At 39.9% G+C, this 13,591-nt stretch overlaps 1 protein-coding gene across 7 annotated transcripts in view; it reads left to right on the top strand.

The window, feature by feature from the left end:
* RNLS (renalase, FAD dependent amine oxidase) overlaps positions 1-13,591 on the top strand; it is a 268,671-nt gene that overhangs the window by 44,416 nt on the left and 210,664 nt on the right. The window lies entirely within an intron of this gene.

Below are 13,591 nucleotides of genomic sequence, written 5' to 3'. Positions count from 1 at the left end.
AACCCATTCACAATCTTTGCATTTCGTTCTGATTAACTTATGAGTATCGTATAAGGTGTGTGAAGTATGTTTATATCTATTTAATGCCTTTTAACCAATTGTTTCTGTTTAATAAACATCTTTGTGCATTTTAGGTTTACTTTTCCAGAGGCATTTCATCTTCTTATGTGTCTCTCTTAACCAGACGTGATTTCTCTTTTTGTTTTTGCAAGATTTATTTATTTTAGAGAGAGAGAATTGGGGCGAGGGGCAGAGGGAGAAAGAGAGAGAATCCCAAGCAGACTTCATGCTGAGAGCAGAGCCCGACGCAGGGCTCAGTCTCATGACCCTGAGATCATGACATGGGCCGAAACCAGGAGTCAGAGGCTTAACAGACTGAGCCACCCAGGAGCCCCCAGACATAATTTCTTAAAACATCATTTGGATTGTACTGGACAACCACCAGACAACCCATCGGTCCATCTAAATTTAAAATATATAACAAGAAAGTGTGAAGTGGCATTGGAAGAAGTTTCAGAAGAAGATGGAGAATTTCCAGATAACCAATTTCAGTTTGGATTATTTTCCCCTGATATTGAAGTGAATTTCTTTACAGGTAGATTTTATTATTCTTTTTTAAGATTTTATTATTTTTGAGTAATCTCTACACCCAGCATGGGGCTTGAACTCACCACCCCAGATCAGAAGTCACATGCTCTTCTGACTGAGCCAGCCAGGCATCCCTTTCACATGGAGGTTTTAATTTTTCCTGTCTGAAGTGCCCACTTGGCGAGTGAGAAGAGAGAGACCTTAGGCAGGACCCAGGGCAGGAACGGCCTAGGGGCTGGGAAGGGCAGGAGACAGAGGGGTCAGGGTGGGCGACGGCTAGCAGCCACATGGGGTCACCAGGTAACATGAGGAGTTAGGCTGGAAATATTGAGCAAAGGATTGTAGCTGAGGCCTGAGGACAAAAGGGAAAAAGGTAGAGACGTGGGAATGCACAGGTTGGGGTCAACTAAAAGAAGGCCACCTCTTTTAAAAGCACAGTTCAAGAATATTCTGCGTGGAGTCATCTGCGTCACCAGCTGGACCTTGCCTCACTTTGGAGGTAGCTGTCTTCATCACCGTGTTCTAGGAAAGGAATGGTTTTCTTTCACTCGAGGGAGAGTTACCTTGCAAGTCCTGTGAGGGCCCAGAGCATTTGTATTCTATTTTGTAATTACAGTTGGAGATGCCGCTTATCTTATTTCTTGTAAAACTCAGAGGGAAGCCTTCCAAGGGCTTTCCTGCTCTTGGGTCTCTTCGTAATCAAATATGCTTCTTCAGCAGGAATTGTAGCATCTCTTATGGCGCCTGAGCCACTGGCCGCCGGGCAGCTCACTGCTTCAGCATTACTGTGGTTTGCAGACCGTCCTGCCGTGCTGTGTAGTGGTCCTGATAATAGGTTCTAAGTGCGTAGCTGATTTATACTGCCTGGAATTGTCCCATCTGTTCCTAGCAATTGAATTTGGCAAATTAATCACTGAACCTTTTCCACCCCATGCTCAGGCCTCCCTGTGAGGTCACTGGTGTCACACCGAGTAAGACTTCACATTGACAGAAAGAAAGTTTGTGCTGGAATTGTGAACGTCCCCCCCCCCCCCCGGAAATGTGCATGTTGTCATTTCAGATGAAGGAGTGAGAGCAAATAAAAGCACATTATTTTTCCCAAGTGCACCGAGCCCACAACAGAACCGAAAATGGAGGTTCGTACTCCTCATTCCCAGTCACTTGCTGGGCTCCTTCCTTGGGCTTTCTTCTCTTCTCACCAGAGCTCTGGCTCCTGCGGCACAGAATAATCATGCTCAAATTCAGCCTCACACTTAGGTTCTCAGAGCTGATTCCAAGATTCTGGGTTTAAGGAGTGGGGTGGGTGAGGGGGACCTGTCAAGGGGTCTGCGTTAATCTGATGTGCTAGCTCTCCACTCACTGTAACCTTGAGTTTTTAGATCACAGGGATCTATTTTTTAATCAAGCCTTGTAATTAAGCAGAAACTTAGTGGATGGAGACTCTGACAGTCACATGACTGATCCCCAAAGCAAAATGCAAAGCTGTCTCTCTCCCCCGCACTCCTACCTCTCAGAAGAGCCTTATCTGGTCCTTGGAGTGGGCTGTGGAGGGTTTCATTTAATGCCCTCAGCCCCCCAGAGCCCCGTCCCCATACCTCCATCCTCACCAGATAGACACTTCAGCTGCTGAGGCTTCCTCCTCCGTAAAGAATCTTCAAATAAGGGCGCCTGGGTGGTCAGTTAAGCACCCAGCTCTGCTTTTGGCTTAGGTCACGATCTCAGGGTTGTGAGACTGAGCCCCGTGTTGGGCTCCACACTTAGTGGGGGGTCTGCTTGGGACCCTGCCCCTCCCCCGCCCCCCCACCCCGACCCTCTCCCCTCTTCCGTTCTGTCCCCAAAATAAATAAAAAAATAAATAATCTTTTTAAAAAATCTTCAAATAAACATCATCAGCAGGAAGTCCCTTGTTAGTTAGTTTGCTACATTGACTCAGAGTGGAACAAGGATATTTCTTCTTGCCTCAGGGGTCAATCTGACCCAAACCCAGATTTGACCAGAATATAGAGATATAAATTGTAAGGCTAACGAAGGAGCTGTTGTTAGGGTCAGTTGTCTTCTCAAGCTTAAGAAGGTTAGAATTCTTTTCTTTGACAAACATAATTTTCCTGCCTTGATTTCCTGTGCACTGTAGTACAGTGTGTTCTCAAGACTAATTCTTGGAACAGTCTAGAAGGTTCATGTGCTTCTTATTTCGTTGCTACTTGTCAAAGGGCAAAAGGGTTGAATGTGTCAGATGCATCAGGTCATTTGCATAACACACTACATATTAATAAAAAAGGATATGTAGAAATTCAAGGATACGTTTCATCTTGTTTCAGCATTTAATTTTAGATTATGGCCAAGTATCTGTTTTCATTGAGAAAAGCAAGAATCTGCCAAAAGTCAACATGAAGCAAATGAATTACATCATGGTGAAAAAGAGTTAAGACATGTTCACAGACACATTGTTCCATTCACTTGTTATCAGAGTAGCCTTGTTTTTTAAAAAAGTATTACACTTTTCATTGCAGTGTAGAAAACTTTTAGAGAATTCAGTTTATGTATTGATTTTCATTGCATTCTGAAACTGCTCACAAAGTATAAATATTTCCTTTCTATATAATAGAGACACTCATGCAGTTTTCACCGTCAGCAGCCTTATCATGGGAGAGAACTCCCTGATTCTGAACTATATTATAAAGCTCTAGTAATCAAAACAGTATGGTATTGGCCTAAAAACAGGCATACACATCAACGGAACAGAATAGAGACCCAGAAAGAAACTCACACATATATCGCCAATTAATTTATGACAAAGGAGCCAAGAATATACAGTGGGGAAAGGACAGTTTTTATTTTATTGTTTTTTTATTTTATTTTATGATGTTAGTCACCATACAGTACATCATTAGTTTTTGATGTAGTGTTCCATGATTCATTGTTTGCGCGTAACACCCAGTGCTCCACGCAGAACGTGCCCTCTTTAATACCCGTCACCAGGCTGACCCATCCCCCCACCCCCCTCCCCTCTAGAACCCTCAGTTTGTTTTTTGGAGTCCATCGTCTCTCATGGGCCGTCTCCCCCTCCGGATTCCCTCCCTTCATTTTTCCCTTCCTTCTCCTAATGGGAACCCTCTTACACTGTTGGTGGGAATGCAAGTTGGTACAGCCACTTTGGAAAACAGTGTGGAGGTTCCTCAAAAAATTAAAAATAGAGCTACCCCATGACCCTGCAATTGCACTACTCAGTATTTACCCCAAAGACACAGATGTAGTGAAAAGAAGGGCCATATGCACCCCAGTGTTCATAGCAGCAATGTCCACAATAGCCAAACTGTGGAAAGAGCCGAGATGCCCTTCAACAGACGAATGGATAAAGATGTGGTTCATATATACAATGGAATATTACTCCGCCATCAGAAAGAATGAATACCCAACTTTCGCATCAACATGGATGGGACTGGACAAGATTATGCTAAGTGAAATAAGTCAAACAGGGAAAGGACAGTTCTTAAAAGGTGTTGGGAAAACTGGATAGCCACATGGAAAAGAATGAAACTAGACCACTATCTTACCCCATGCACAAAAAATTAATTCAAAATGGATTAAAGACTTGAATGTAAGACCTGAAACCATAAAACTCCTAGGAGAGAGCATAAGTGGTAAGCTCATTGACATAGGCCTTGGTGATGATTTTTTTTAAATCTGACGCCTAAAGCAAAAGCAACAAAAGCAAAAATCAGCAGCTGGGACTACATCATATTAAAAAGCTTCTGCACTGCAAAGGAAAACATCCATAAAATGAAAAAACAATGTACTAAATGGGAGAAAACATTTGTAAGTCATGTATCTGATAAGGGATTAATATCCAACATATATAAAGAACTCGTACAACTCAATAGCAACCGAGAACAATTCAATTTAAAAATGGGCAGAAGTGGGACCCCTGGGTGGCTCAGTTGGTTAAGCGGCTGCCTTCGGCTCAGGTCGTGATCCCAGGGTCCTGGGATCAAGCCCCACATCGGGCTCCCTGCTCGGCAGGGAGCCTGCTTCTCCCTCTCCCTCTGCCTGCTATTCCACCTGCTTGTGCTCTCTCTCTCTCTGTCAAATACATAAATAAAATCTTTAAAAAATAAAAAATAAAAATGGGCAGAAGATCTAAATAGATATTTTTCCAGAGAACACATACATGAAAAGCTGCTCAACATCATTAATCACCAGGGAAATGCAAATCAAAACCACAATGAGATATCACCATATATCTGTCAGAATGGCTATTATAAAAAGACAGGAAAGAACAGGTGGTAGAGTGGAGGAAAGGGAACCTTTGTGCACTGTTGGTGGGAATGTAAACTTGTGCTATGGAAAAAGTATGGAGGGTCCTCAAAAAATTAAAAGTAGAACTACCATATGACCCAACAATTCCACTGCTGAGTATTTTTCCAAAGAAAATGAAAACACTAATTAAAAAAAAATATTTGCCTACCTATATTTATTGCAACATTATCTACAGTAGCCAAACTATGGAAAGAGCCCAGGTGTCCATCTACTGATGAATGGATAAAGAAGATATGGTGTGTAGGGAGCCTGGGTGGCTCAGTTGGTTAAGCGACTGCCTTCGGCTCAGGTCATGATCGTGGAGTCCCGGGATCGAGTCCCACATCGGGCTCCCTGCTCAGCAGGGAGTCTGCTTCTCCCTCTGACCCTCCCCCCTCTCATGCTCTATCTCATTCTCTCTCTCAAATAAATAAAATATTTAAAAAAAAAAGATGTGGTGTGTGTATATATACAATGGAATATTACTCAGCCACTAAAAAGAATGAGATCTTGCCATTTGTGACAACGTGGCTGAAACCTGAGAGTATTATACTAAGTGAGCTAAGTCAGACAGAGAAAGACAAGTACTGTATGATCTCTCTTATATGTGGAATCTTAAAAAAAAAAAAAAAAAAAGACAAGCTCATAGGTACAGAGAACAGATTGGTGGCGGCCAGAAGAAGGGAGGGGGTGGGGAGGTGGAAGACATGGGTGAAGGGGGTCAAAAAGTAAAAAGAAAAAAAATGCAGTTGATGTAAAACAAGCATAGCAATTTTGAATCACAATCAAAATATTCAGTAGATGTGTAGAGAAAAGACAATGTGTGTCCTTGAGAGAGTTTCTCTGGAAATTTGTACTTACTATATAATTCTCAAATATTTTCTTGAGATTTTTGGGAAGTTTTTTTAAAGAAAACTTATTGTCAACTCTCTTAAATAAAACTAGAACAAAGTATTTTTTTTTTTGAAACTACATAAACATGGATTTGGGAATTTGGAGCCACCCTGGAAAAATTCTTCAAATTGTTGTTGTAGTCACACATTCTTTCAGATACACACCTACTTCTCTAGCCATGGCCTGAAAAATTTTTGACTCTTCTCAGACAATTTTCCACTTTCAAAGGAAAAAGATTTGCTATCCTTGCAGATAGTAAAAGAATGAGCTGCGCTCTCTAAAAGCAGTTCCAGAAAGGGGACTTTTCAAAGTGTTTAGAGTAATAGTAACAATTCTGGTATAACAGCATTTTTGAAACAGTGCAGTTGTCTGGATGTGTTAGTTCTTACATATTTGTTGAAAAAATATAATAGTTTATAGTTGCATGTGCAATAGTGAAGTAGTGGATGCCTTGTTTTAGAAATTTTCACTTCCTTGAACCCAAATACAGTTGCTGTTCTCATTGCCACAATAACTTATGAAATGCTTGTCTTTGGCTTTTGGCTTGTAAATTTTCAAGAGTCATGATAGCATAACCTACCAGAGTTGCTCCACAGGCATTTTTCAAAACGACATCTTTTAGTAGTGAAAACACGTTAACAAAGCAAGACTTTACAAAATAGGAAAAAATATTATATTTTGAAAACTAGATGATTACTTGAAGTATTTTTTATCACAATATAAATTTTATAGTTGCAGTTATATTAACATTCTGGTGGAGGTGGTATCCAGTTTAATTCATCTTTATTAGTTTGGGCTTATGTTATTAAAATGATAACAGAGTGTTTTGTTCATGAATGGTGGTTAAAAATCCACTGATAGGATAAATGAATGTGCATATTGAAAAATTAGATCATGAACATTTGATGCATTACAGTATAGCTTGATGGAGTATTCAAAAGTAAATACAGATTTACTTTTGTAAATCTTTATTCTGAATGATTTAACTTTTGAACATGTTACACTGACTCTGAAATTACGAATCTGAAATCGGATTCAAGAAGGCGTTGGATATGCTCATATTACAAAGCAAGTTAGATATTTACAGAAATTATCCTATTCAGCACATATGTGCTGAGTAATTTCTGTGGTTGCAGATGATGCACTAGATGCTAGGAAAACAGGCAGCGTACTTACTCCATGGAGCTTACCCTAGTGACTGTGGGCTCCAGACAGGATCAGCTAAACTAGGAGTCTTTGCAACAACTCTGATCCCATGGAAGTGTTCTCATTCCAGATCTCTGGGTTCTGTTTTCTATTTTGAAGTGTGATGAATTTGGACTCATGGTCTCCAAGGTTCTCTCGGAATACGTGCTACGATTTTCTGAATTCTCCTTTGTTCTTAAGTGATAGAGTTCTACCCACACCCAAGTTCTTAGTATTTTCAGTATGTACTATTAAATGTGAGTACTCTATGTGGAAGCGTTTTGTGAATGAATAAAATCTTTTCACTCCAAGGTAGTGTTGTTATGCAACCAGAAAACATTTGAGCTGTATCTACAACGAAGGACAGTGTAGACTCGCACAGTTACCCAGATAATACAACAGCTAATCTGCAGGTCTTTTTTCCTCCCTCTCAAAAATTGGAGGTGCTTTAGCCTGAATTAGCTGGTTAATTTATCAACTGTCCACCTCACTTAGTCTTTGTAGAAACAATTTCTAAATCCCTTGAAACTGTAGTTTACGTTCACTATGGTTTAGGGCTTATGTTTTTCTGGCGGGCACAGAATGTGTCACCCCATTAAAGAGAGACTCTCAATATTGTTTATGGAAACAGGGAACAAAATGAAGTCTTAAATCTGGAAGACACCCTACTTGGCCACTGCCTTTTGGGAGAAGTAATTCTAAATAATTAAAAAAGGGCCGGTTAACTTTTTTCTTAAACATTTTCCATCAAGGAGTTTATAATTTCCCTCAGTAACCTAAGTCAGCAGCCACGGATGTTTTCTTAAGTAGGTTCCTTCTTGGGGAAAACTGGAACAAAGGCCATGACAGGATAATGTCTAAAACTAACCCCTAAATCTCCCTCAGTTTTTCCTATCGTTTTGCTTTTATTTTAAGTGTCTCAACCCATAGTTAAGCCCTTTTAACTGTGCAATTGGAATCACTGCAACCGAGCATGCTCAAAACCTCAGAAAAGAAAAAAAAAATCAGATTTCACACTGGCAATGAAGTATTTTATTATTTCTTTCAAGTTCTGCACCCTTTAAAAACTTTCCTGGAGGCATCTCTAAAAGGCAGTCATTGCAAGAGATTTTGAGGTGATCAAACACAAGCACGGCAGAAATGTCTTCTCTATGGGTTAATGAGGTCACATTGTTGTATTTTTTGAAGTCTTAGAATACTTGTGGATTTTTATTCTGATGACAAAGTGCGGCTGTTTCTAGTCAACTCTTTTAAATAAAGTTCTTTTGTAGTGCATCCATTTCAAAATCAGCAAACTTCTGGGCCCCGAGTGAATCTCCCCGTGTGCATGCCAGACACTTCCGTTGTTTGTGGGAGTTAATCTCCAGGTTAATCTCCAAAGATGGATTTTTTTTTTCCCAGCTGGAATCACATATAAGTAAATAAAGTCCCCATCTGGATCTCTGCATCTGAGGCTTGTTTTGAATTCATAGACAAATTCTGTATTTCCACACAATTGTGCTGCGTTAACCATCTCTGAACATAAATTTTATTTTTCTACTGCTGAAATTCTCAAGTGACTCAACAAGTATGTCATTTTTTTCTCCTCCAGGGTCCCCTGGGGACCCTAGATTTGGAAAGAGTTCACTTATAAAACTGTCATCGTTCACACCATGTTTCCCCCTGCCTTCTATTTTCACTTTTACTGAAATACGCATATTGGAAAATGCACATGTATTAAGTGCACATCTTGATGAATTCTGACAAACTGAACATACACCCATATAACCAGTGTCCCTCCCAAGAAACAAGACACACCAGTGCCCTGAGAAGCCCCCCGTTCGCACTCCTGGGCAGTCACTGGCTCTCCCATCCTTCAGTAGCTATTTGCTTGACTTCTAAGCATAGATTTTTTTCTTGACTGTTTCTATGCTTCATTTAAATGGAATCAAACAGTACATGCACTTAAGTGTTTAGATTCTTTCTCTTGCCATTTTTTTGTGAGAGTTCTCTTATTGATACATGTAGTTAAAATTGTTTCTTCTTACTGCTGTGTAGTATTGCATAGGAGGGATCTAGCACGTTTTATCCATTTCCTGTTGATGCTTCTACAGATAGTGCTTGCTCCTGTGAACATTCTTTTTTATTTTTATTTTTTTTAAGCTTTTATTTATTTATTTGACAGAGAGAGACACAGCGAGAGAGGGAACACAAGCGGGGGCAGCGGGAGAGGGAGAAGCAGGCTTCCTGCCAAGCAGGGAGCCCGATGTGGGGTTCGATCCCAGGACCCTGGGATCACGAGCTGAGCCGAAGGCAGATGCTTCACCGACTGAGCCACCCAGGTGCCCTTCCTGTGAACATTCTTGTGGGTTTCCCTTGGTGAGCAATTTGTGTATGTCTCTCTTGGATATATGCATAGGAGATCATCAAGATATTTTATTTTTTTCAATTTTATTGATGAAAAACATCACTGAGAATGTCTGATCGGCATGAATCAAGCAGAGTTGACTCTGTTGAGTTGATATAATTTTTTTTTTCTAAATCATAGAAACTTAGCATTTTAGTTAGCCAGGCTTCCCTCTTGGTTTCAGTCAAGCTCGTTTCATTTCCGCCCTGTGCACCATCTTCCTCTTGCCCCGAAGACTTAACACTGTTCACTCACTCATGTTTACTCCTCCCTCTTTGCTAGTACTTCTGTCTCCTAGAGTGGTCTAGTCATAATACTTACAGTGATAAATAACAACAGCAACTGTGTATTCAGCACTAACCATGTGAAAAAAGTTACGATATCTTTTACATTATTTTATTTGACCCTCACATCTTTCTCGTGTGACACAAATATTATTGTCCTAATTGATCAATAATTAAAAATTATGATTATTATGATACAAATCTACAAAACAAGGACTGAGAACAATGTAGTTAACATTCATGGACTCAACCCTCAGATTTAATTTATGTAGAAAGTCTGCCATTTTTGCTTCCATTTTTTCCTGTCCCCAAGATTTAGAATGAGATGACTTGCTCACGTCGCACGAACATTAAGGGAAAGAGCTGATAATAGAACCCAGAGGATATAAGACTCTTCATTAGTGTCCCTGTAACCTCTACCCTCCCCCTCATACTTTGTATTTATTTCAAAGTCACACCTCCTTCAGATGGTTCTTCCTTGAATGATTCTATCCTGTTTTAGCGGTTTTTTTCCCCAAGAATACCAGCCGGCATTTATTCATTCAGCCAACAAATATACAAGCCCCTGTCTGCTCCGGACCTGAACTCCCCTTGCTTACTTTCTAACTGCGATCATGCTTTCTCTTCTTTGTAAATGACTCTTCCCCCTTCCTCCTACAATACAGGCAGTACTCAAGGCTTGTCTTGAAGTCTCTTCTTTTTCTGTTCTCTGTCAGCAATTTCATTTACCCCAGGACCTTCTGTGCAGAAGATCCCATATCTTTTTATTTTTAGCCCAGATTTCTACTAAATGATTTAGACCCCGGGGCTCGGGCTGCTTGTGGAATTCAACTCGCGCAAAGCTAATTTTGGCATTCGCTTTCCTCACCAAACCTGTTCCGCCCTTTATGTTCAGTGCGGGGTCATCCCATTGGCTTGTCGTCCTCTCTGTCACAACCCCATGTGTCGTTGACCTCTTGCCTACACTTTTTTTTTTTAAAGATTTTATTTATTTGACAGAGACACAGCGAGAGAGGGAACACAAGCAGGGGGAGTGGGAGAGGGAGAAGCAGGCCTCCCACGGAGCAAGGAGCCCGATGCGGGGCTCGATCCCAGGACCCTGGGACCATGACCTGAGCTGAAGGCAGACGCTTAACGACTGAGCCACCCAGGTGCCCCTTACCTGCACTTTTATAAGGGCCCTTCCTGGCCCCCGTTTCTACTTTAACCCATCCTCGTAACTGAAACCAAAGTCATCTCCTTTTTTTAAAAAAAGATTTATTTCATTTATTTATTTGACACAGAGAGAGAGAGAGATTACAAGTTGGCAGAGGGAGAAGGAGAAGCAGGCTTCCCGCTGAGCAGGGAGCCCAATCCGGGGCCCGATCCCAGGACCCTGGGATCACGACCTGAGCCGAAGGCAGATGCTTAACCGACTGAGCCACCCAGGCGCCCCCAAAATCATCTTCTTAAGGGCACCTCGGGTCATTTTACTCTCCCGTGCAAATAATAAACTTTGAGGGACTACCCAGTGCCCACCAACTAAAATTGGCCCGTCAGTGTCCCCTTTTTATCTGATTTCAACTGATCTTTCAAATCAAATTAATTTATTTTTTTTCTCCTGACTTGTCTACACTTTCCCATTTCTGAATCTTTTCCTAATGCTGTTTCTTTCTTTTAAACCAGGGATGATAGACACTAGGGAAAAGGCCATTCAAAGGGAATCCACTTCAAATAGGGAATGGGACCAACATTTTATACTAGGCAAGAATAAGAGGGTTTATTGGGGACTTCAACTTGAAAGATGTAACTAAAAATTATAAGTTATAAACATAAACTTATTTTCCTTAAAATTAATAAAATTTAGGTTATAAATGAAATTATGTGCTAATTCTTGGAAAGTACAAGGAGTAGTTAAAGTATTGAGTTTTTGGCATGATTTTCTGACAAGTATGAGATAAAATGATTCAATCACATTGCTTTTGACTTTTGCAGCACAAATATAAATGATTCAAAAAAATTTTCAGAAACTCAGTTTTATTTAGAGCACCTTTTAATTTCATTTCATTTCAAAAGCACCATGTCAGGCCCTTATCAGTTCTTTAATTACTTGGGTTCTCTCTACCAGATCCTCATTTATGAGTGTCTTTGCATGGAATTTGAGTGATTCTTCCCTATCTCTACTTTCATTGAACTTTACGCAACTGTGCTTATTTTTCAATATCTACACTTAGCAATAGATTACTATTGATGTTGTAATCATTAAGCAATTTGCGAGACTTCCTGTGATGACCTGAAACTTTTTCCTTAGGTTTTCTATGGTGTTTACCATGGTCTGAGCGTTTCGAGTACATATCTGTTCTACCAGGTTTTAAGTTTCTTGCAAGGCAAGAATAATGCTTCATTCTTTTTTGTACCTTTGTCAGAATCCCTGGAAATGTCTTGTACATAGTAAAAATTTAATAAGTATTTGTTGAATTCTGTTTTCTGTTGGCTCCCCAGTAGAACCAGTCCTTGCCTTTTGCTGCATTTCATCATTGGACACAATGCCATAAAACTAGTTTATGGGAAAATGGACCATTTGTTTTTTCTATAAACGCAGTGCACTAATAAGAATTTGCATTCCAAATCAAAGACTCAACTTCAGATACAACCAATAGTGAGTGTATCATAAAAGATATAGTAACTAAAATCTTCTATGATAACAGGTAAAACATGTATTCCAAGTCTTGTAAAACATTTAGTGGTATATCATGTATAATGATTATTTATGTTATAATATGTACATAAAATGTAAAGGTATAAGTTAGACTATTTATCACAAGCGTAAAGACCATCATAAAATCAATTAAGATTCTAATTAACAACATTCTCTTCTCTGCCCAAAGCTTAGAAGGGACTTTGGAAAATGATCTTAATAACCTGATTCTTTTAAAAAATCTCACTCGAGGGGCACCTGGGAGGCTATCTCCAGCTTGGGTCATGATCCCAGGGTCCTGGGATCGAGCCCCATGCTGGGCTCCCAGCTCAGTGGGGAGCCTGCTTCTCCCTCTCCCTCTGCCCCCCCACCCACCGCTCATGTGCGTGTGTGCTCTCTCTCTAATAAATAAAATCTTTAAAAATAAATAAATAAATAAATAAATAAAAATGAAAAAAATCTCACTCAAGTATGCCTTAAGCAGATTACTTCCTTTACTCCTAAGTAAGTAGAGATTGAGTTTGGGAGAAGCTGACAATTCTGTTGACCTTAGATTTGCCTCGTCTTATTTCAGGGGTTACTCAGTCCCCATTTTGGGACGTGATAATAATTTTGTTTCTACTGCTAAGAGCTGAGCTAACATTTTCCCCAGTCACCCTCTTCTTATTCAACTTAAAGCCATTCAGTCTGAGAACAAATAAATTCTACACAAGAGCAAAAAGTAGTCATGTCATTCTCCTTGATATTTAGTCATGAGAATACTTCACACACCATTGGAAAACCATTAAAACTATTACCAGGTCTTTGGAATGGAATGGGCATTTTAAAGGGAATTTCCGGCAAAAGATAATGCCCTGACTTAGCATGTACCGTTATACAAAAAATCAATGAATGAATAAAGGTGGCAAAAATCCAAGAATGGTAGGAAGTATATGGCTATGATTCAGTGGCTTGAGGTGGTGACCACCTGCATTGCTAACATCTAACTAGGAAAAAAAAAAAGAATTGCCTCCATAACTTGAATGTCATTGCTCTCTCTTAGAAAACTTTTATCTCTAAGTAGAATTGTAGTGTACCTGATCTAATGTGGGTTTTTCTAAAAATTCTGATAAATATAATTTGGGGTCAAATTAAAATAGATAACATATCGAAAAATGAGTTTATAAACCATTTTTTAATACTTCCCTTTCTTTTCAGTACCCAAATAATATCCTTCTGCCTTCGAGTTTCTCTTTGTTGCCCTAGCATTCCTATTAACTTGCAGTCTCCTTTATAAAGAAG

Source organism: Callorhinus ursinus, unplaced genomic scaffold (genome assembly GCF_003265705.2).
Source record: "Callorhinus ursinus isolate GAN/ISIS: 27379988/994484 unplaced genomic scaffold, GSC_fseal_2.0 scaffold32, whole genome shotgun sequence".
Classification (NCBI taxonomy): Eukaryota; Metazoa; Chordata; class Mammalia; order Carnivora; family Otariidae; genus Callorhinus; species Callorhinus ursinus.
The sequence above is the reverse complement of the archived record's forward strand: the minus strand, read 5'-3'. Positions and strand labels throughout refer to the sequence as shown.